The sequence below is a fragment of the Ursus maritimus genome, unplaced genomic scaffold (assembly GCF_017311325.1).
Source record: "Ursus maritimus isolate PB19 unplaced genomic scaffold, ASM1731132v1 scaffold_15, whole genome shotgun sequence".
Taxonomy (NCBI): Eukaryota; Metazoa; Chordata; class Mammalia; order Carnivora; family Ursidae; genus Ursus; species Ursus maritimus.
In genome coordinates, this window is record NW_024423897.1 from 61,454,386 (window position 1) to 61,475,037 (window position 20,652).

General features: G+C 46.9%; 1 long non-coding RNA gene across 2 annotated transcripts; it reads left to right on the forward strand.

The window, feature by feature from the left end:
* The first annotated feature begins 1,083 nt into the window (after positions 1-1,083).
* On the forward strand, positions 1,084-9,683 carry LOC103679231. 2 transcript variants are annotated; one of them, XR_572877.1, is made up of 3 exons: positions 1,084-1,260; positions 1,348-1,465; positions 9,161-9,683. It is a non-coding gene; the product is annotated as an uncharacterized LOC103679231 (long non-coding RNA). The 2 variants fall into 2 exon arrangements; XR_572878.1 differs by having other exon boundaries at positions 1,394-1,465.
* Positions 9,684-20,652: the final 10,969 nt, after the last annotated feature.

The window sequence follows — 20,652 nt, forward strand, 5'->3', positions numbered from 1 at the left end:
GGGCTTGTCCAAAAGAGGACCTGCTCCAGGGGACTCAGAAAGCCCACCTTTCTTCCAGGACTTGGCCCCATGTGTGCCCGCTGTCCGCGCAGACCCTGATGTGTACCTGGGAAGCCCTCAGAAGTGGCTGAGAGTGGCCCTGTCTTGCGTCTCTAGGCCGAGAGAATGGGGGCCGTCTCAAGAGCCAGGAGAGGCTCAGAGCTGCCCACGCCTCGGTGGGAGGGAGACTCTGGAAGTGGGGATGAAAAGGTACCTTTTCAGCAGAGGACAAACGTGAGTGCATCCTCTTGACCCGCGGAGAAACTTATCTGGAACAATATCAACCATTTAAATATTTTTATATCAGCCACAGTCTCACCTGTGCTCCATGTTTATGTCCGACCGACACATTTGGGGGTTCTGTAGGTCTCACAGGGCAGGGCGCTCCTGCTCCGTCAGTGCGGGCCGGAGGAGCGAGTGAGCACCAAGTGTTTGCAGGCTGTGCTCAAGGTCCAGAAACAGATGACATACATGCACCTGTTCTCAAGACACACGGCTGCCCTGTCAACACCACGAACAACCTGGAAACCCGGCCAGCCGGAACGTGGGGCCAGGCCTGTCCAGGTGGACTTGAGAAGACCCCTCCGTGTCCGTGTCTCTCAGCCTCAGTTGCCGTGGTGCCCATTCCCCAGTCGGCCCCTCCCCCAGGGGGACAGGACAGTGCGGCAGGTCAGTGTCAGATGAGTCCATGGCATGGCTCACCGGCCACAGTAGGGTGCTGTGACCCCTGTTACTTCCCGACTCTCCTGCAGCCTCATCTTCCTCCTCTGTGAAATGGGCCAGTACAAGCACCTCCTTCTTGGGGGGCAGGGAGGGTAAAGAGCATTAAAGTGGCACAATGCACACGGGACACGGGTGGATGTCCCATTCTCTGTGCTACCACGCACAGGCCGCGTCTCCCATGCCGCATGAGAGCTCAGGGGACAGGCATGCACCAGAGGGACAAGGGGCATGGGGGAGGCCGTCTGGGAGGCGGGCCAGGAGGGAAGGGGAGGCTCTCCCAGACCAGCTGCAGGCCTCTGGGGGGGGCGGGGGGGGGCAGGACAGCAGGGCAGGAAGCAGGATGGCGAAGGGGAGGGCCAGCCACCGCCCCGGCCTTGGAGCAGGGCCTCCACTGCAGTGTTTCTGCCGGGTCAGGAAAACCATGAGAAAAATATCAATAATGGCATCTTCATGAATTTTTCAGAAAGCTGAGTATTGCCCGGAATCATCTTCCTATAGGTTTGGAGTTATAATATGCTTCCTTTTTAAAAACTGTTTGTAGTAAATATCCTTTTAAAATAACATCTTTCTTTGCTTAAATAAAAGGATGTCAATGCCATGTTAATTTTTAAAAATGTGATGCATCGTACAGTCCAAAGGTTTCTCCTGTGGAGGCGTCTTCGAAATACCAGATGCGTGACAGAGGACCGGAGGCATGGAGAGGGTGAGTGTCAGCGTTTGTGGGTTTTTGGGGGGTTGTTTTTAATATGGGAGGAACTGCCTGTGGAATCTCACCGGAGGGTGGAGCTAGTTAGGGGCCTGGAGGTGAGGAAGGGGGGAATTGAGGAAACCCTTCCTTCCAGAACAATCTCTTTAGCAAATAAGCATAGATACAGAAAAGATCCACCCTCCAACAATCTGTAATCAGGAGGAAAATAAGTGAAAAACGAGATTTTTTTTTTACTTTTCAAATTTTTTTTTTTTTTTGCCCCCACCGGATCTACCTCCCTACGTGAATACTTATAGGCCTGAGCCCCGGGCCATTTCTGTCAGTGGGTGACAGTCACATTATTCTAGCCCCAGGCACATTTTATTTACATAATTGCTCTTTGGGCAAATTCCTCCACTTTTCTGCAGAAGCCCTGGCTTTTACTGACATCGTCCTCAAACTCCTACTTCCCTTCCATGGTTCATATCCCTGAAAAATAATTATCAGCTTTGATATATAAGAAATCATTTCCCACTGATTTAGATAATGAAATAATATAAACTGCAGCAAGATGCCCTGTGATTCTGACACACTTCCTGCTGTCTCTAACACCATTTACTGATTTTTTGATTTTCACTGCAAAGTTAAAAAGAAAACTTTAAATTTGAAACGCAGCGTAGACATCAATGCTTGGAAGCAAAGAAGGCATTTTATCTTATTTTCTGTCTGGTACTGAAGCAAATTTAAAGAGAGAAAAATCTTCAAAGCCGGTCTGCAACTCTGCATGTTTTAATGAGAATTAGACCGCTTCGTCAAAAAGCCCGTCCTGTTTGCCACATTGGTCTGCGGACTTCTGTTTCATGCAGCCAATCTGATTGTCTTTGGAGAAACCTATCGCATTTACCCACCCATTTTTCTGTGGTCATTCTCTATAATCGGAATATATGCAAGCAGTAAACTAGAACCGGATATCAGCAGGAGAATGGAGTATCATTCCATACCCTCGCCATTACGTAATATTGTGTATTTGCTGGCTTAACAGTGTTTCTTTATATTTTAACTTCTTTTTTTTCAAATAGTAAAAGTAACTCAGGCTTATTATAAAGTTAAGTCATCCTGAAATGTACAGGAAGAGAGGTGAAGAGATCCATTTAACTGTCAGGGTGGAACATTTTATTTTCCCCCACCCTCAGGTTTCACGACTAGGGGCCTGTGAGTTTAACTGACAAAAGACAGATTAATAGAAAAAATGCAATACAAATTTATTAGTATTTTATGTGCATGGAAGTTCACAGAAAAGTGAAATTTAAAGAAGTGGAAGAAGTGGTTAGACTGAGGCTTATACACTGTTCTAACAAAGGAAAGAGAGTCTGGACTTCAAGAGATGATAAACTGTGGGCATGAGACCGAGAAGTGTATGGGGAACTAATGGCAGGTTAGGGCTATTTTAGTGAGGTGTGTTTCTGCAGCCTCCTCTCCATGCTGACCCTCTGTCTCCAGGGGAAGGCATCACCCTCTCCTTCCTGTTGTGCTATGGGAAGACACCTGCAGTAGGAAATGTATGCCAGAGAGGGAAGAATATTCTTCTGTATCCATTGATTCTCAATTGCCTCCAGCTCAAAATAATGCTTGTGCCAAAATGGCATATTTGGGATGAAATATTCTTTTTTTTTAAGATTTATTTATTTATTTGAGAGAGAGAGAAAGAGTGGGTGCAGGTGTGAGTGGGGGAGGGGCAGAGGGAAAGGGAGAGAGAGAAGCCCATTGCAGGGCTCTCTCCCATACCCTGAGATCATGACCTGAGCTGAAATTGAGTCAGCTGCGTAACCGATGGAGCCCCCCCAGGGGTCCCTGGCGTGAAATATTCTGATCCATTTTAGTCCCAAGTCCAATAGATAACATTTTCCAAAATTTATTAAAAACAGTTTTATAGCAGAGATTGTTTCCCAACGTTCTAAGAATCAAAGCATTTTGGGGGTGTCTGGGTGGCTCAGTCGTTAAGCGTCTGCCTTCGGCTCAGGGCATGATCCCAGAGTCCTGGGATTGAGCCCCACATCGGGCTCCCTGCTCCGCTGGGAGCCTGCTTCTTCCTCTCCCACTCCCCCTGCTTGTGTTCCCTTGCTCACTGTGTCTCTCTCTGTCCAATAAATAAATAAAATCTTAAAAGAAAAAAGCATTTTTATTTTTTATGAAGTGTACGTTAATTGCTATTGTACAACAAATGATTCAGAACTTCATTGGCTTAAATAGCAGGTGTTTATTATTTCCCTCTGGGTCAGCTGGGCAGTTCTCCCTTCTGGAATGCTCCCTCATACCAACCCAGACCTAAGTGCCCTAAGTCCACGCTGTGACGGTCGCTCTCACGGCTTCATACCGAGACCCTTCCCTTTGGATTTACTCCATCCAATCCCCACTCCAGTGTCTGTAAACCCCTCACATCCCTGTTCTTCCCCCATCATGAAAATCTCTGAGCGCCAATCAAGTCCCTGATCTGTGTTCTCTTCTCCCCAACTTGCCAGAGAAGCTTACACAGCAAGACCACTGCAGACCACTTTGCAGTCTTCAGGCACCACCCTGGCCCCTGTCCGATGCCTGCATGACCAGACAGAAGAAAACTCAGCTGTCAGGGCTGGATTCTTTCAACTCCCGCTCCTTATCTAAATATGTATCTTCCTGCCTTCCTTGCCTCCCACTATTTGGCCATGAAACCCCCTTCCTCCCTGGGTGCTGGATATCCTCTCTGCATTCCACTCCCCTTGCTTGTCCACGGGTGGGCGTCAGCATGTTGGGGTGTGCTTGCTTGTCTCCAGCCTTCTGCACCCCGTCACCTTAGCCCACAAACACACACACTCGTGCTTCATCTTAAAAGCAACAGCAAAATCAAATCAACTTGTGTTTTCCTCCACAGCAACTCTCTTGTTTTTATAGCCAAATTTTGTAAACTAACATATCTTTTTTTTCAATTTCTTTCCTCTCATCTATGTTTTAATTTGAAGAATAACACACCTGAGCATTGGTGTGAAGTGTGTTAATCTGAAGTGTGTCCTGCGGGAGCTGATGAGTTGGCATCATCGCCTGTACGCTGTGACCACCACCCAGATAGATAATAGAGAGAACACGCTCAGTACCATTTGCTCCTTCTCTGCCCCAAAGTAGCCTCTATCTGACTTTTATCTCAGGAGGTTAATTTTGCCTCTTATCAAACTCCCTCTACATAGGACCACATGCACTTTTTGTGTCTGGGTTTTATTGTTCAGGATAAGGTTTGTGAGAGTCAAGTCAGGCACTTGACTCGTTTTTATTGTTGTATAGTGTTATATTCTATGACTCCACAAGTCTTATTCATTTTCCCATTTTGTCTTTTCTGTCATTGTGTATACATTTTCTATGAACTTTTTTTTCAAGCACAGATAGGCTAATTTCCCTTGGACTTAAACTTAGGGATGGAATTGCTGGGTCGTAGTGTAAAAGTATATTTAGCTACAGCAAATATCTCCAAACAGATCTAAAAATGGTTGTACAAACTTACACACCAAAAGCAGAAGAGGAGCATTTCCATCATCTCTGCATCCTGCCTGTGTTTCTCAGTCTTCCCTTATAGTGGGTATGCGATGGTATCTGATGATGGATTTAGTTTGCATGTCCCTGATGATTAGTGATGTTGAGTACACTTGCTTATTGTCATTTTGATATAATTTTTAGTGAAAGCCTATTGAACCTTTTTCTGATGTTTATTTTTTTCTTATTGATTTGGAGGCGCTCTTGTATATCCTGGGTGTGCATTCTATGTCAGATACATTTATTGCAAATATCCCCTCCCAGTCTGTGGCTTTTTTTTTTTTTTTATTCTCTTAATGATGAACAGGAGTTCTTCACTTTTGGAACAGCTGGGTGGCTCAATTGGTTATGCATCTGCTTTCCGCTCAGGTCATGATCCCAGGGCCCTGGGATTGAGTTCTGCACTGGGCTCCTTGCTCAGTGGGAGACTGCTTCTCCCTCTGCCCACTCCTCCCCTGCTTGTGCACTCCCCCCTTCTCTCTCTGACAAATAAGTAAAATAAAATCTTTTTTTTTTAAGTTCTTCACTTTCTTTCACACAGAAATGACATTCTCACAGGACAATTATTTGAAAAAAATAATCCCTATTGAATTATGGTCTTTTTTTCATTATTTGTGTTTTCTTTACTTTCTCTCAGCTATGTTTTCTAGTTGCAGGGTGAAGTCATGCATAGCTTCTCTCAGATTTACTCCTGTTTATCTAATATTCTCTGTTGCTATGATCAGGGGCTGGCAAATGGAGGCCCACTGGCCAGCCTGAGCCATCAATCTGCTTTTGTGCAAAAGAACATTAAGAAAATAAAAGAGAGAGAAAGAATTGATATACAGTAGTGATTACATGTGGCCTGCAAAGCCTAGATTATTTCCTTCCTGGCCATTTACAAAAGAAAAAGTTTGCTGACACCTGATATTTTTGTTTTCCAATTGTTTATTATTTGTACATAATACACTATTGATTTTTATATTGACTTTGAATTCAGTGACCTAATTAAGTTCATATTAATTTTAAGTCAACCATCTGGATATTTGTTTTCAGTTTGTTCTGTTTATTTCTATTCTTTTATTCTTTTTTGTCTCTTTTGGCTTAATTTTTTTCATTGATTATGCATTTTTTATTAACTCTTTGGTTATGGATTTTGAACATTCTTTTTGTAGCTACCCCAAATATACTATATACATCTTTGACTTACTATACTTTACCTTAAATAAGTAGGATTGCTATTATCTAAACTTTGGGGAAAAAATCTTACAACAGTTTATGATTATTTATTCTCTCCTACATTTTGCACAATTTTTGTTATGTATTTTACAGGTACATATATTAGAAATACTTTAAATTATAGCTCTTTGGTTTTACTTTACATAGGCAACATTGTTCTGTATATTTATTGACACATATGCATTTTCAGATGCTCTTTGGTCCTTGCTAAAGTTATATGCTTCCATGTAGATCATTACTATATAGCCTGAAGAATTCTGTAATAATTATTATACTGCAAGTTTGCTGGTAATAAATTCTAGACTGGTAGATTGCCCCGGGGACTCTTTAAATATCTATTGTCTTCTGGCTTCCATAATTTCCACTCAAAAGTCATCTGTAAGTCTAAGTTTTGCTCCTTTGTATGCAACTTCTTTCATTTCTCTTGTCTTTGCTTCCTTTCAGATTTCTTTCTTTCTTTCTTTCTTTCTTTCTTTCTTTCTTTCTTTCTTTCTTTCTTTCTTATTTTTTTAAGGCACTTGCCTGTGATATGCCTAGATGTGTGTCTGTCTTGTTGAATTGCTTTGGTTTTGTTGCTTTGAGTCCAATGATCTTCTAGAATCAGTGGGTTGATGTCTTTTACAAATTTTGGGAAATGCCCAGTAATTATCTCTTCCAGTATTTCTTCTGCCCATTATTTTTTCCTTTTCCTTCTAGATTCTACCTGTACTCATGTGAGAAGTTTTCACCATAGCTTATGTGTGTATTTCTATTCTCCCTTTGTCTCCCCCTCTCTCTTTCTCCCTCACTGTCTTTCAGTTTGGATACATTCCACTAACCTGTCTTTGGATTCACTAATTCTTTTTTCTGCTTTATCCAGTCTTCTATAGGTGTTTATTGGCAAAACCCAAGTGACACATCATTGTCTTATGTGCAAGGGAATCTGGGTAAGCAATCTGGCAAAAATGAGATAGTCACCAAACATAGAAAGAAATTCATATGCTGGGTAGCCAGAGTTAACAACAGATATCCACTACATTGAATATAGCATGTTTTCCTAAAGACTTCTACCATATCCTTTGGTTTTTAATTGTATTTTTCTAGTTTTTCTTTCTTGGTTTGTTTATAACATAACTTTAATTTCCATAAATGCCTTTTTTTTCCATCTTAAATATATCTCAGAACTCTAAAAATGCACTATTCCTTTCTTCTATGATTGTATAGTCTCTCTTTTGAACATTTATGTTTATTTGTTGAGCTTATTTTCTGGTACCTGTTATTGTCTGCAATATCTTTGAGATTATGGTGAACCAGTTGTCTGAACTCTTTGGATACCTTTTTCATGTTTTTTGTTCATTTACTTTTTTGCTTATATTACTTTTCTCCTTTTATTTCCTAAATCTTTAGGCCAGGTCCCTTTTTGGTTCCTTTGTGATTATTATTCATTTTTCTGGTGCCAGATCTTTGTTAAGAAGAGCCCAGGGAGGGATACATGGAAAATTACTTGGAAAAACATTTACCTTTGAACAGGACTTAACAGGGGGTCTCAAACGTATCTTGAGAAATCTGATAATTATTTTATCTGAGGAATGCACACCATGTAATTTGCAGAAGTTCCCCATCCAGGGGCTCCTGGGTGGCACAGCGGTTAAGCGTCTGCCTTCGGCTCAGGGCGTGATCCCGGCATTATGGGATCGAGTCCCACATCAGGCTCTTCCGTTAGGAGCCTGCTTCTTCCTCTCCCACTCCCCCTGCTTGTGTTCCCTCTCTCGCTGGCCGTCTCTATCTCTGTCAAAAAAATAAATAAAATCTTTAAAAAAAAAAAAAAAAAGAAGTTCCCCATCCAGTCTCTCCACAATGCCAGCAGCCCTTGCTGTCTCCTTGTCTGGCCTCACTCCTACCACCCACCCCCAGAGTCAAATCCTCAGCAAGGGAGCCAAGTTGGAGATGATGGAAATGCTGGTCAGCATAATTTTCCCTTCAGCTTCTTCTCCCCTGACATTACTTGGTATTGAATCGGGTTTGCTCTTCTGTGGTCCAACCACGGCCCTAGATCTCATTGCACTTAAAAAACATCTTTGGCATGGTTGTTACATATGTATCATTTTTGAGGATTTGGCACAATTTCACAGGACTTGGCACATTGTCGTCCTGGTTTGTTTTTGTTAGTTGTGGAAATTCCTCTGTTTAATTGAAGATGGCATTTCTCTTTTTAAAAAATTATTTTTCCTTTATTTTTCTTCTCATGGGTTTTGATGGAGGGGAGTGGTGTTTCATCAGGAGGACCATACTTTAAGTTTTGCTTATACTGCCTTCAACACCAATTCTTAACCCTCAATAGAAACCATTCCAGCCAAGTTCAGGGACACAAACTTTCTATTCTTACCACATCCTGGGAGAGATTTCAACACTGCAAATTTGATTGTTACACCTAGATGTATACTTGCCTTGGCTCACACACACGCTCGCTCAAGTTTACACACACACACACACACACACACACACACACACACACATACACACACACTGGGGGGCAGAGGAGGATGGATGCAGCAGCAGAGGATCAGTGGTTCCTGCTCCAACCTATGGTGGGCCCCTGACAAGTTCAGCAGCACGTCTGTGTGTGGTCTCCACACCTGTAGGCTGCACTTTGTCCTGCACATTGCTCCCAGAGGTGAGGGAGTGGTGAGTGAGCACAGGAGAGTATGGGAGATAAGCAGACTTCTTCAACCAGGTTGCTGCTATTGTTGGCCACAGTGCGCACAACAGTGTAGATGCTTAAAGAACTAGACCGTTGAACCTCTCATGCTTTGGTTTCTTGCAAAATGCTTCTCCAGAACTGGTTCAGATTCTCCTGCTCCTGGAGCACTGAATCATGGCTTCAGTTTTCATTGGGTGGAGCCCAGTGAAACAAGCACAGCTGTCTTCTGACCTACCCCATTAACTTTATTTCAGACGATCAGTTCTTACAAAGCCAAGATTTCTCCAGACAAGCAACCAGAGGAGGGGCTGAAGGCTGGACGTCTAGAGAGAAGACTTCCCACCCACAACATGACTGAGCCTTTCTCTGGAGAAGGCTGGCCCTCAGCTCCTGTGGAGGTCACTGCATCCGAGTTTTCTTGGCTGCTTGGCTTCCTGGTAATTGACTTGTAATTAAGTTGCTCTGGTGGAAGGACCAGACCATAGGTACCCGTAGTCCCAGGACAGCCACTTCCCTGCAGCAAAGTGACTCACAGCCAACAATGGGACTTCATGTCAGCACTCAGGGAGATAAGGAGGTTTGGTGATGTGGTTTCTGCTCAACTTTTCCAGGTTCTATAACTGTGGGCGGGAAATGATAATAAAATAGAATTACCATTTCTAGAACAAGTGTTCTCAACTTATCTGGTCGTCCTACAGCCCCATATTCAATCTGTCACAGAAATTAGATTTTCCTACACTAGAAATAAAATTAACTTTTTGCCAAGAAGAACATTTATCTACCTAATAACATTGAGTTTTTATATTTATCATTTACAGTAAATTTTAAAGACAAAAATGTAGTAATGCTTTATAGAATCTATTTCATTGCTACAGGTTAAAATATAAACAGAAATAATAAATTAGCTACTAGTTGGAATTAATGTGTTAAGTGTATTTTTATTCTGATGGAAGTATACTTAATGAACACAAAGATAACATACATAAAAAGTTCAGTGGTATTAATTGCAAAAATGGCTTATTGCTCTGAATAAAAAAATACAAAGTTAAGAATTCCATCAAACATTTAAATCATCATAATTCTATTGGCCATCTTTTTTGCTATAACAATAAAATGCAAAATAAGGAATTTCATCATTGGCAAATTTTTAAATTATTTTTTTCTTAAAATAAAGAAAACAAAAAAACTGTACCATACGTTCCATGTGGCTCCTTGTGTCAGCACTGCCAACTCCCTGCTGTCATTTTGCTCTAAGCCACTGCACTCAGGCAGGCGTTGGTGAGGCCATAGACACATGCTCTACTGCCCGAGGTTCCCTTCTGGATGTCCTCCCAAAGAGAGAAACAGAAGAGACAACGTGGAAATGAAGCATCACAACTAACACCTACAGGACTTGGCTGTAGCCAGCAGGAGAAGCGGCATGTTAGAGGGTCCAGAAGCAGCATCCAGCTTCAAGGTAATGCTTTGATGTGCAACCAGATTCTTTCCTTTCTCTTTCTGTGGCAGAAAAGGTTATAAACTTCTTTCCAGAGCTTCCTCCGGGGTGGAGTTGATTAGGCCATGTTCAACCCCACTCCCACTGTTTGTAATAATTACGTGCAGTTTTTTTACAGGATGATACCAGTACCACTGGGGAAAGTGTGCAGAGTTTTAAGTCTGAATTCCAGAGCTCCAGTGCTTGGGTTCAAATCCCAGCTCCGCTGGCCAAGCACAGGTGAGTACTGGCCTTTACTCATGTGTGTGTCGGTCATAGTAACAGTACCATTCTCATCGGACTTATCTTCACCAAGTTGCTCTGCGAAGCATTTAGGAAGTGCTCAGATAATTATCAGTGGTTATTTTTGAAACAGTAGCATGAAAACCTTCACCTGCAAGGCAGGACACTGAGGTAAGCTTTTGCATTTAAAGATGCTCAAGAATGACTCCTAAGAAGGGAGCAAATGGCTAAGGATGAACCTTCTCCTGCCGCTTTTGTTTCTAGGAGGGTGCACCCTCAGCCGTCCTGATGCTGTGCTGTGGTAACAGGCGATCTAACAGCTCGGGGAGCGGGGAGGGCCTCACATGGTTTCTTTCTGTCTTGACTGCTGCTCTGCTCCACATCCCTCCTTCCTTCTGGGGTCTAGGCTGAAGGCGCAGCTCCTGCCATCCTTGAGGAGGAGGAAAAGAACACCATGCGCTTGCTGTGAAAGCTGCTGCCCAGAAATGGCAGGTGTCCTTCCCACTGACATTTCATTGGCCAAAGTGATTCACATGCCTGCACCTGCTGTCTGGGGGCGGGGGGGCAGGGAAACACAATCCTCTTCACGGGGGTGGTCAGCAAGCGATTGAGAATAATAGCACAGCCTGGCAGAGCCAGTGTCCCAGGGACAGGCTCCTCTATAGAGCGAACTATTCTCCCTCATTCTCTGGGGCACCGTCATGGCTGTCAAAGGCCTAGACTAGCGGTCCCCACCGGAGCTCCCATGCAGGCAGTGTGGGCCTCCTGTTCACACAGACAAGCACATAGTTGGAACGTAGGATAATGTGTTGAACGTATGGGGCACAGAGCACAGAAGGGGCTTTTTAAACTTGAAGCACACCTCCGTGTGTTGCCAACAACAGCTGCACCCAGCACCTCTGAATATTTATGATGGGAGAAGGAACTTGATTCCCAAATCTACAAGTATCTGTATCAGCATTAGGCAGCTAATCCCCAGCAATGACTGGGAACAGATGACCACAAGTCTGCAGCTTGGGGGAAGCTCCGTCCCTACACTGATGAATGGCCAAGGGCCATCCTGCTCTGGGTCAGCGTCAAGCACACAGACCTGTCCGTAACACAAGCTGCAGAGGCTGAGAGGTGGCATCATTCTTGGGGGCAGAGAGACACGGGGCTGAATGCCAAGGTGAGCAAGAATCACACGCAGAAATGGTCACAGTCAATCATATACCTGCCCCGAACCCCGGCAACAAACCCAAGCTAATTGTGACTGTGCTGGTGTTGCCCCCAAGAAAAAGTCCCGCTGATCAGAGATACACAGCTGACATCTGGCAAAAAGGGAGGCCTGACGTTCGGGCTGGTCTAGCAGGCTCTTCCTGCTCACTCCTCTGCCCACAAGTGGAGGGCACACGAAGCCTCCACGGTGCATCTGCTGAACTCTGGGTGGATCTGGAGGTTTATTAAGCACCCGCCTCAGCTCGCAGTGCAGTGAAGGAGACAGGTCTGCCCACGGTGTCTGCAAAGTCCCACAAGGACACGTCCAGAAGCTGGCTTAGAAGTGGCTCTCTCTCCCCCACGTCTGCAGGAGGAAGAGCTTCCCTGGCACTGACTGAAGTTGTATATGTTCTTACTTACATGCTCTGCAGGGCTTGTCTGTTAAACAGAGCTCCCAAAACCTGTCTCTGCTCCTCACGCGAGCCTCTCCAACGATTGTTGCGTTTGAGTGCGTATTTGCTTACCTCGTCTCTGCGCACGGATCCTGAATAGCTTATCTCTACCTTTACTTGCACCTAAACAGCAATAAGAATGGTCATGCCCCTGGTGTGAGCGCTGCCACCACTGAGCCACCCTGGAGAACCGGGTGTGGACACCGTGTTTGCTCAGGGTCACACGGCGGTGTGCAGGGGAGCCAGGCGTGGAGCGCACCCTGCTGAATGCAGACGCCAGGACCTGTGCTGCCCCTGGACTCCACCCTGCGCCCCAGGCATGTGATGCGCGAGCCACGGACCCTCACTCCAGCTACCTCTCAAGAGCCAGCTGCATGGCACAGCCCCCAGTGTACTTATCAGCTTCATCGAACTCACTTCTTCCTCTCTGCTTGGAGCAGAACTCATTTATTTTATGATGCATGATGTTGAATCACTTCCATAAACCATGGGGAAAGGTCAAGAGGCCATGAAGTGTTGCCCCACGTAGGGACATGCTGCTCATTGAGAAAATCTCTGAGGGGTGGAGACGGGGAGCCTGAGGGCTGGGTGTCAGCAACGCAGCCCCTGCGCTTAATTGCAAAAGAAACCTGAAGTCAAACACAGAAGCGTATGTTTAATTACATTTTTAAAAGAAAACTTAATTGTTACTCAATTGTCCCTTCCTAATGACTTTCTGAAAGACAATTAAAAATATATACTCTCATGAATAAAAAAGAACGTATCATTTTAGCACATTATAGTCCATGTGTTCGAGAATAATTGAATCTCTGTCAATTATGATTCCAGTGAATTATAGGAAAGATCCATTCTTAGCCACGTGAATGGGAATGTGAAGCTGGCATGGTCCGACACTGCACACTTACTTTAATAAATTGATGACCTTATAATGGGCTCTTCCCAAAGCATTTTTCCCACTCAATTCATCACTTGGGTTGACCCACTTTCTCAGTGCTTGACTTAAGGATCCCTGGAAACATGAATAGAGGATACAGCTGTGTTTCTCTCCTTCGGGACCCCCCGTGCGCCCCACCTGCCTCTGCCTGACCGCACCCCCTTGGAGCATCGCAGGGCTCGTGGCACTTTCTGCCTCTGATGTGCTCCGCTTGGAGAGATTTCTTTCAGGGGTCCCTCACTCCCAGATCCTGGCGTGGCTCCCACATTGTCTAGGAACTGAACAGCCGCACATGTCATGACGTAGGTCTTCTGCTCAAGCCGACCACTGTCTGTGTTGTAAGGAAAGGCACTAGTACTGTATCGTCAGTCTCTCTTCCCAACACCATCTGCCAAGCAACAGATTCATTCTCTAGTGATGTGGGGAGCAGTGTCATCATGTTTTCAGTCCTCGTAGATGTGCAGGTCTCCGCTCTGTTCCACGGTTCCATCCGCCTGGTTTTACGTCAATACGGACTGTGCTTATGACTGGGGCTGTGTGTTTCTTAATATCTGGGAGGCCGACCCTGTTGTCTTTCGTTTTATAAGGTTAATGTGGATCTTCATGAAACTTCGTTCTTCCGTTAAACTTTACATTTATGAAGTGTCAAGCTAGACTGCTGATTGGGATTTCATTCCTGTGACAGAGGAGTTTGACAGAATTGACATCTTTGAAGCCACCCCCGCGAAGAGCATGCAAATCTCTCCAATTTGCTCAGATCAGATTCTATGTCCTGTGTTAGGGTTTTATAGGGTTCTTTATAGAGCCGCTGTGTGCTCCTGGTAAAATTAACTGCAGATACTTCATAGTTTCTGTGACTATTATGAACAATTTGTACTTTCGAATGGCCACTGCTGGTTCAAAGACGGGCTGTTGATTTCTGCACATGGAAAACTTCCTGAGCAGCTACTGGTTCTAACAGCTCACCTAATAAAACTGTCGCTTTTTCCTGGGTATGATGCCGATAATGAGAGTTCCAGCTTTTCTGTCTCCCAGCACCAGAACTCGGACAGTTACGGCCAATGACCACGCTACCCCGCCAGCACCCCCAGGCTGGGAGGAGCCCCTGCCAGCCTGATGGGGCCAATCTTCAGAGCACCTCTGACCTTCAGCAGCAGGGCTCTGGGGCTTGGAGATATTCTGTGGCTCACACGAGACTCCGTCTAACCTGAACCCTGAGATGTGGGAAGAGTCCCATCTTGCCCCACGTCTCTGTTCCTCTATGCACTGTGGATGTTTTGGGCCCCTAGCTTGCCCTCTCGCATGGGTCCTCATGGCTCTGTGGCCTTGCCACCTCTGTCCTACTGCCCTTCTCATCACACAACTGCCCTGGGATCCGACCTCCTGAGAGAAGACCAGGGGGCAAGTACCCTTCTCCTTTGTTTGGGGCCACATGTGCCCAGAAACCTGGAGTCCCCGCCACGGACTGCAGAGAGGACCTGCCCTTCGCACTTCATCCCTAGGAGGAGGGCAGTGACGCCTGGCCGGCTGGCCCTGAGCCCCACGCGCAGCTCTCCAGCCTCCCAGGAGTTAACATTTCCTCCTGCGTCCCTCAGGGCTACGCTCCGGTCAGCGGGGGTGCCTGCAGTGGGCATGGCCAGAGCCCTCCCCTGAGGCCACGGGGACTGGAGGGGCGGGCACGGCACCCACAGTCACAAGTGCCGCTGAGCCTGCATGGCTCACGGGGCCCCACAGTCCTTGCTGCTGCCCCTGACCGCCAGCAAAGCCTGGCCCCATGCAGTCGCCCCCATCAGCAAGCCGGCTTCGTAGGTGCAGCTGCCCCCAACCTGTCTGGGCCTAGACGCCGGCAGGAGCTGCCTCCCACACAGGTGATCAAGGGAAGAGCGCCTCTCCGGCCTCGAACTCGCTCTTCCCTGGGCGCTGCAGAGAAAACTTCTGCTCCTGTGGCTGGTGAAATGGAGAACAGCATCTTGTATGAATTTTAACACCACATGCCCTCTTCCCAAGGCTTGCAGGCAAGTCACGTCCTTAGGCTTCTCACGTTTGAAGCTCCAAGTGGCACCACTTCTGTTTGCAAACACGTGTGGGCGATGTGGGCACATTCCTTTCACTTCCCTGTGCCTCCCTGTTCCACGGTCACCGATGCAGCCACCAGGCCTGGCCTGCCAAGGCCACATGGACACACACCATTCACAGGCATTTCGTTCAAAATCTGAGGTTCCAGACACTTCCATTTCATGCATTATGAAGGTGTGATGCTGGAGCCAGAGGGCATCTTCTGCAGTAGGAGAAGCAGCTCGGCCGCAGGCACGGAGCCGGGGGCAGCAGCTGCCTGGGCCGGGGCCGACACAGGCCGGGACGTCAGCACAAGGCCAGGGCCAAGTCCAGCAGGAGTGGTGGTCACATTGCACGAGGCCTTTCCCACTGGACGTAAGCAGACAGAGCATAAGACTGCCATTCATGGTGAGGCTGGGAAATAGACACTGGCCATGGCCTGCATCTGTCCCCGTGGTGCTTCCCCCCGCCCGGCTGGAGGTGACGTCACCCATCTGCCGTCAGGCAAGCACTGTCACTGCCTGGAGACTGCCTTGCCCACTCCAGCCTGATGACAGCTCCTGCCTGATAGGATCACCGTAAGTCAGTCACCGTCGGAGCCGATCCTGTCCCTCTCCTCCACCCAAGTGGCCAGCCCAGGACGCTTCCTCCCTCTCTGGCCTTCCAAAGAGAGCAGATGATAAATGGCAGGAAAGTCTGGACGCTCCCTGATCCGGTAATAAACTGCCTCGTCCTGTGTGTTTGCAGAGTCTCTGCTTTGGGTTTGCCTTCTGCACTAAATGCGGGAGTCTGTGCAAACCTCCAAGACAGTGTCCGACCGGCAACAAACATTCTCAGTTAGCTAGAGTATGACCCCAGCAATACGAGTGCGTCAAAACAGGACCACGTAAAAGCCGGAACGAGCGTAGCCAGAGTGCACACGGCAGCACAGTTGCACAGTGGGATGATTTTCACTGCAAACAAGAGTATGCTGAATAACTTCTAGGGGTAGACGGAGCCAAGTGAGGCCTCTAGCTTGTGTCAAACTTACTCGGTGGTATTTGCGGAACAGATAATTGGGGCTAGTACCTTGATCCCTGTCCAGTGGCCCCTGGGTACCAAGCCTCCTTCCCCAAGCGCTGCACTCAGCGAACCTTGGCACTGGTCAAATGCCCAGAGGTCCCCATGGCCGGGACGGTCTGTGAGTCAGCACACACAGATCACTTGTGTTTGCAGACTCGTTCATGCCACTTGCTTCCATGGGAAAAGAAATGTCCCCGTCACAGAGTCTCATAAAAAAGAAGTACTGCCCCCCCTTACCAATGAGGAAGCACCTCTTCTCCTTGGCTGATTGACGGAGCCAATTAGATCCACAATTCCCAGTCACCGCTCAGTTTTACAAGCCACGTTTCCCAAAAGAACTCTCCCTGGGTCAATCACGCACATAGAATCTGCATGCCTTCACCAAGTGTAGGTTGCCCTTTGTGGGGTGATTTCCCATCTCGAATCCCAGAACCACCCGGCATGCCTTCCCGTGGCCGACACGGCACTGCCTGGCAGACACCAGGATTTCGCCCCTTTCTTCTGCAGACGGGCTTTCTCTTTCCGGGGGGTTGCTGGGGACTCGGTGGCTCCCTTTTAGGAGCAGAATGTGCCCTGGTCAGGTGTGACCTTCCTGAACCCACTTTCTCCATTGAATGCATCCCCCTTCCCTCCCACAGCTAGCTGAGCACAGAATTGGCTGGAGAAAATGTTAAATACTAATTCCTGGGTCACATACTTAGAAGTCTAGTGGCCTTTTTTATGGTGATTTTTTTAAATGAAGCAAAACTCTAGTTCTGGGTAGGTGACACATTCCTATGGTACAAAACTCACAAGGTTGAAACGGGGCGCAGGGGAAAACCCTCCTTCCCCGCTGACCTCCGGTACCCAGCCTCTCACACTGAGGGCCTACACCCACAAACCCAGAGCCAGCCACGGGTGGGCGTGATCTGCGCGCCAGAGACAGAGAGCCGAGCAGAGCAAAGGGCACCCTACGCCTCACAGATAGAGGTTCGAACGGTTAGCTGAGGGCTGGGATATGTGTATTTCCATCATTCATAGAAAGATCTCATCTCCACAGCATAACATGATGTGAGTCCGTTAGAAAGCCCTTAGGAAACACTACCCACCACGAGAGTGACCTCCCTTAATGCACAGGCTTCTTTGTGACCCTTTCCCTAGAGATGTCTTCACAACCTCCGGAGGAACATTCCAAGATCTGGACGCTCGCGGGGCCTCGTGAAGCCCTCCACTGCTCTGGGTGGAGACCCTCGCCAGGGGCCCCACCTCGCCTCCTGGTGTGGACAGTCACCGAAACCGCAGAGCTCTTTCTGATGTCTACACTCAATGAAACATTAATTCATGATTTTCTTAATATCTTATTGATCTCCCCTCTCCAAAGGCCAGAGGTTAAGAAACTCCATAAAAACGTCCTGGCAATTTATTGCCATCCCTCGAAGACACTGCAGTAGGCTCCCAGCTATTTGCTCTCCCATTGTCTTTCCACGTAAGGTTGCAGTTCAAAATGACAAATTTACCTTTTTCTATGAACTTTATATGAACTTGTTTTTAAATTTAATATATAAAGACCCAAGTGCCTGTCTTGGATGGCTGTAGATTCAGACGCTCAACAAAGCCACGGTCGTAGGGGAAGCCTGGCCACCCGCCCCGGTGAGCTGGGTCAGAGTCAGTCTGCACGGGAACACCTTGGCACCGCGCGGCTCACCGACCCTGACCGTGCTCTTCCTTCACAAGAGGATGACAAACCATGAACTGTGGTCTTGTGACGCCTCTTGTTTGTGCTGAGAAGATGGGGACATAAAGAGAGCAAGGCGTGGGGTCCCTGCCGGACGCCCCATCCGGTTGCAGGCCCGGAGCTCTCAGCTGCTAATTGACCACCACGCTGCCCAGTAATTGTGTGTGGCGTCCACACTCCACAGGGCAACAGCTCCCTCCAAAAGAGCCAAGTGTGGATTCACTTCCAACTTCCAACATGAAGGGAATTGATCGGACATTTGGGAGCAGAAAATCATGAACCAGAAGATTAAAAATGGAAACCAGTTTGTAATTTCAGGGAAAACATTTGTTACTGTAAATGCTATAATGAACAGGTGAAAAACCAAATGTCTTTTTAATTACATTATTTAGCTCGAATAGGCACAGACTTGAGAGTTTTAATTAACCTGACTCAGAAAGTAAATAATTTCGCATTGCGATTCTGCTCCAGCCTCTCCCTTGGAGAACCAGCCAGTAGGGTAGGTGAGGGATCAGTGCTGGTCGGAGGGAACTTGCTTTTTCTTTTTCTTTTTTTTTTTTCTTTTTTAATCTTCCCCTCAGGCTTTAACTAAGCAAATCTCAGGGAAGCCTAGAGATAAGAAAGTTGACTGTCTAAAAATAGTGTGTTCCTAAAAACTGCGTATTTGGACTAGAATCTCTTGTTCCTTGTTTTAAGTAGACACTTGGACAGATTTTTTTTTTTGTCCTCAAGCTTCAATTCAGATCTATCAACTAGAGCATCTGGAGACAAGCTTTGCTCTCTCATTCAGAAATCTAGTATTTCAAGATAATCTTTTACGTAGCAGAAGGAGGGCTATGCACGCGCATTCCTCCATGCTCAGTGATGTCGGTCCGCGCGCACAGGTGCAACCCCGCGGGAACCCACCGAGGCGTGTGCGGGCCGCGCTCTGCCTCAGTGTACATCCGGCCACTTAGCCTTGTTCACTTCATCTTTCTTTCAGGGAAAGCACTCCTGTACTGGGCACTTTCTGGCTTATGCATTTCTAAGTGCGGTCCCGCCAAAAGAGGAGTCAAAAAGGCTTAGAGTCTGAAATATGATGCTCTTTGGGGCTTTTAGTAAACAAACTAGAGATTCCAAATTCAAGTTACTTGAATTCTTTAAGTTTTGGTAAATAATTGTGTCCCCTTTCCACCTTATTTGAAATAGCATTGGCATTTTAAATTAGGGGGTAGCAAATAATAGTTTCCCTTTTAAAAGTGCCTGACAGGGGCGCCTGGGTGGCCTAGTTGTTAAGTGTCTGCCTTCGGCTCAGGGCGTGATCCCAGCGTTCTGGGATCGAGCCCCACATCAGGCTTCTCTGCTAGGAGCCTGCTTCTTCCTCTCCCACTCCCCCTGCTTGTGTTCCCTCTCTCGCTGGCTATCTCTCTCTGTTAAATAAATAAAACCTTAAAAAAAAAAAGTGCCTGACAGGGATGAAATAGTCCTGGTTCTCGTTATCAGTCTATAAAAGGTCCCCACGGTCTGCTGCCACTTCTGGGTCAGCCTGTGCACCTCTGTGGTGACTGCGCAGCACAGGGACCCCTGGAGACCCTGACCTCCAGCTCTCCAACCCCACACAGAAGGTGGTTCAGGGACACAGGCACAGGGTGCAGCGTGTCTCCTGGGCGGTGCTGCCCTGCCCCAGTTCCAGAACTTTCTGAAAGTCCTGTGAGGTGCAGAAAGCACTGTGCATTGTCAGCGCCTGGAGGGGGTGATTACCCCGCCAGGAAGACCCGCTGGCAGCAGGTGGGCTGTGCAGGGACAGGCGCTGCCATCAGCACTGGGTGGTCTCACCCCATGTGCCTTTTCAGGGAGAGAACAGCAAGAGCTGGGCCTCAGAGAGCCTACGACCTCCTCCCAGCCCCAGAACAGACATGTGCTGGGGCCCGGACAAAATCCTAGCAGCCGAGTAGGATGGGAAACACCCCTAAAGAGGTTTCAGACCGACTCCGAACTCTCCCGAAGCTTCACATCTACGCAGTGCTTTCTGGTTTTGAAGTTGTGACGCAGTATTTCGAGACAAATGAGGTTTATCAGCCTGAATTTACAGGTAGGGAGACAAAGGCCAGGGCACACGATAAAGCAGGAGGAGTACCAGACCGAGAACAACAGGACTCAAAGCCAGACGCCCAGCCTCGCTCTGAGTCAATCTGGTCTTAGGCTCAGACAGCTTTCCGCTCAGCAATCACCAAATTCACTCAACTGCAGTAAGCATGAATGGCCCCATTAATAACGTCGGACCATTTGGGGAATCACTGTAGCAAGAGTCAGATCTCCAGATTATGAATACATTCAATGAGACAGAATAATTTGAAAGAGTTTGATGAAGAGTATGTGGCAAGAATCTAAGAATTAACACTTCTCCTGCAACTGGGCTAAGTGTTGATACACAATAATTTAAAAGAAGTCAGAAAAAAATGTAAAAATAAGCGAACATTAAACACTATTCGCAAGTGTTTACATATGGAACACCAGTTTATGTAATATTCATGGAATAAGTTCCGTACTTGTTGCAAGTTTCAGAGGGACTGCCTCAACTGAAATCATTTCATGTCCAACATCAACAAGGGCCCTTCCTATCTCTGTACCTCTGT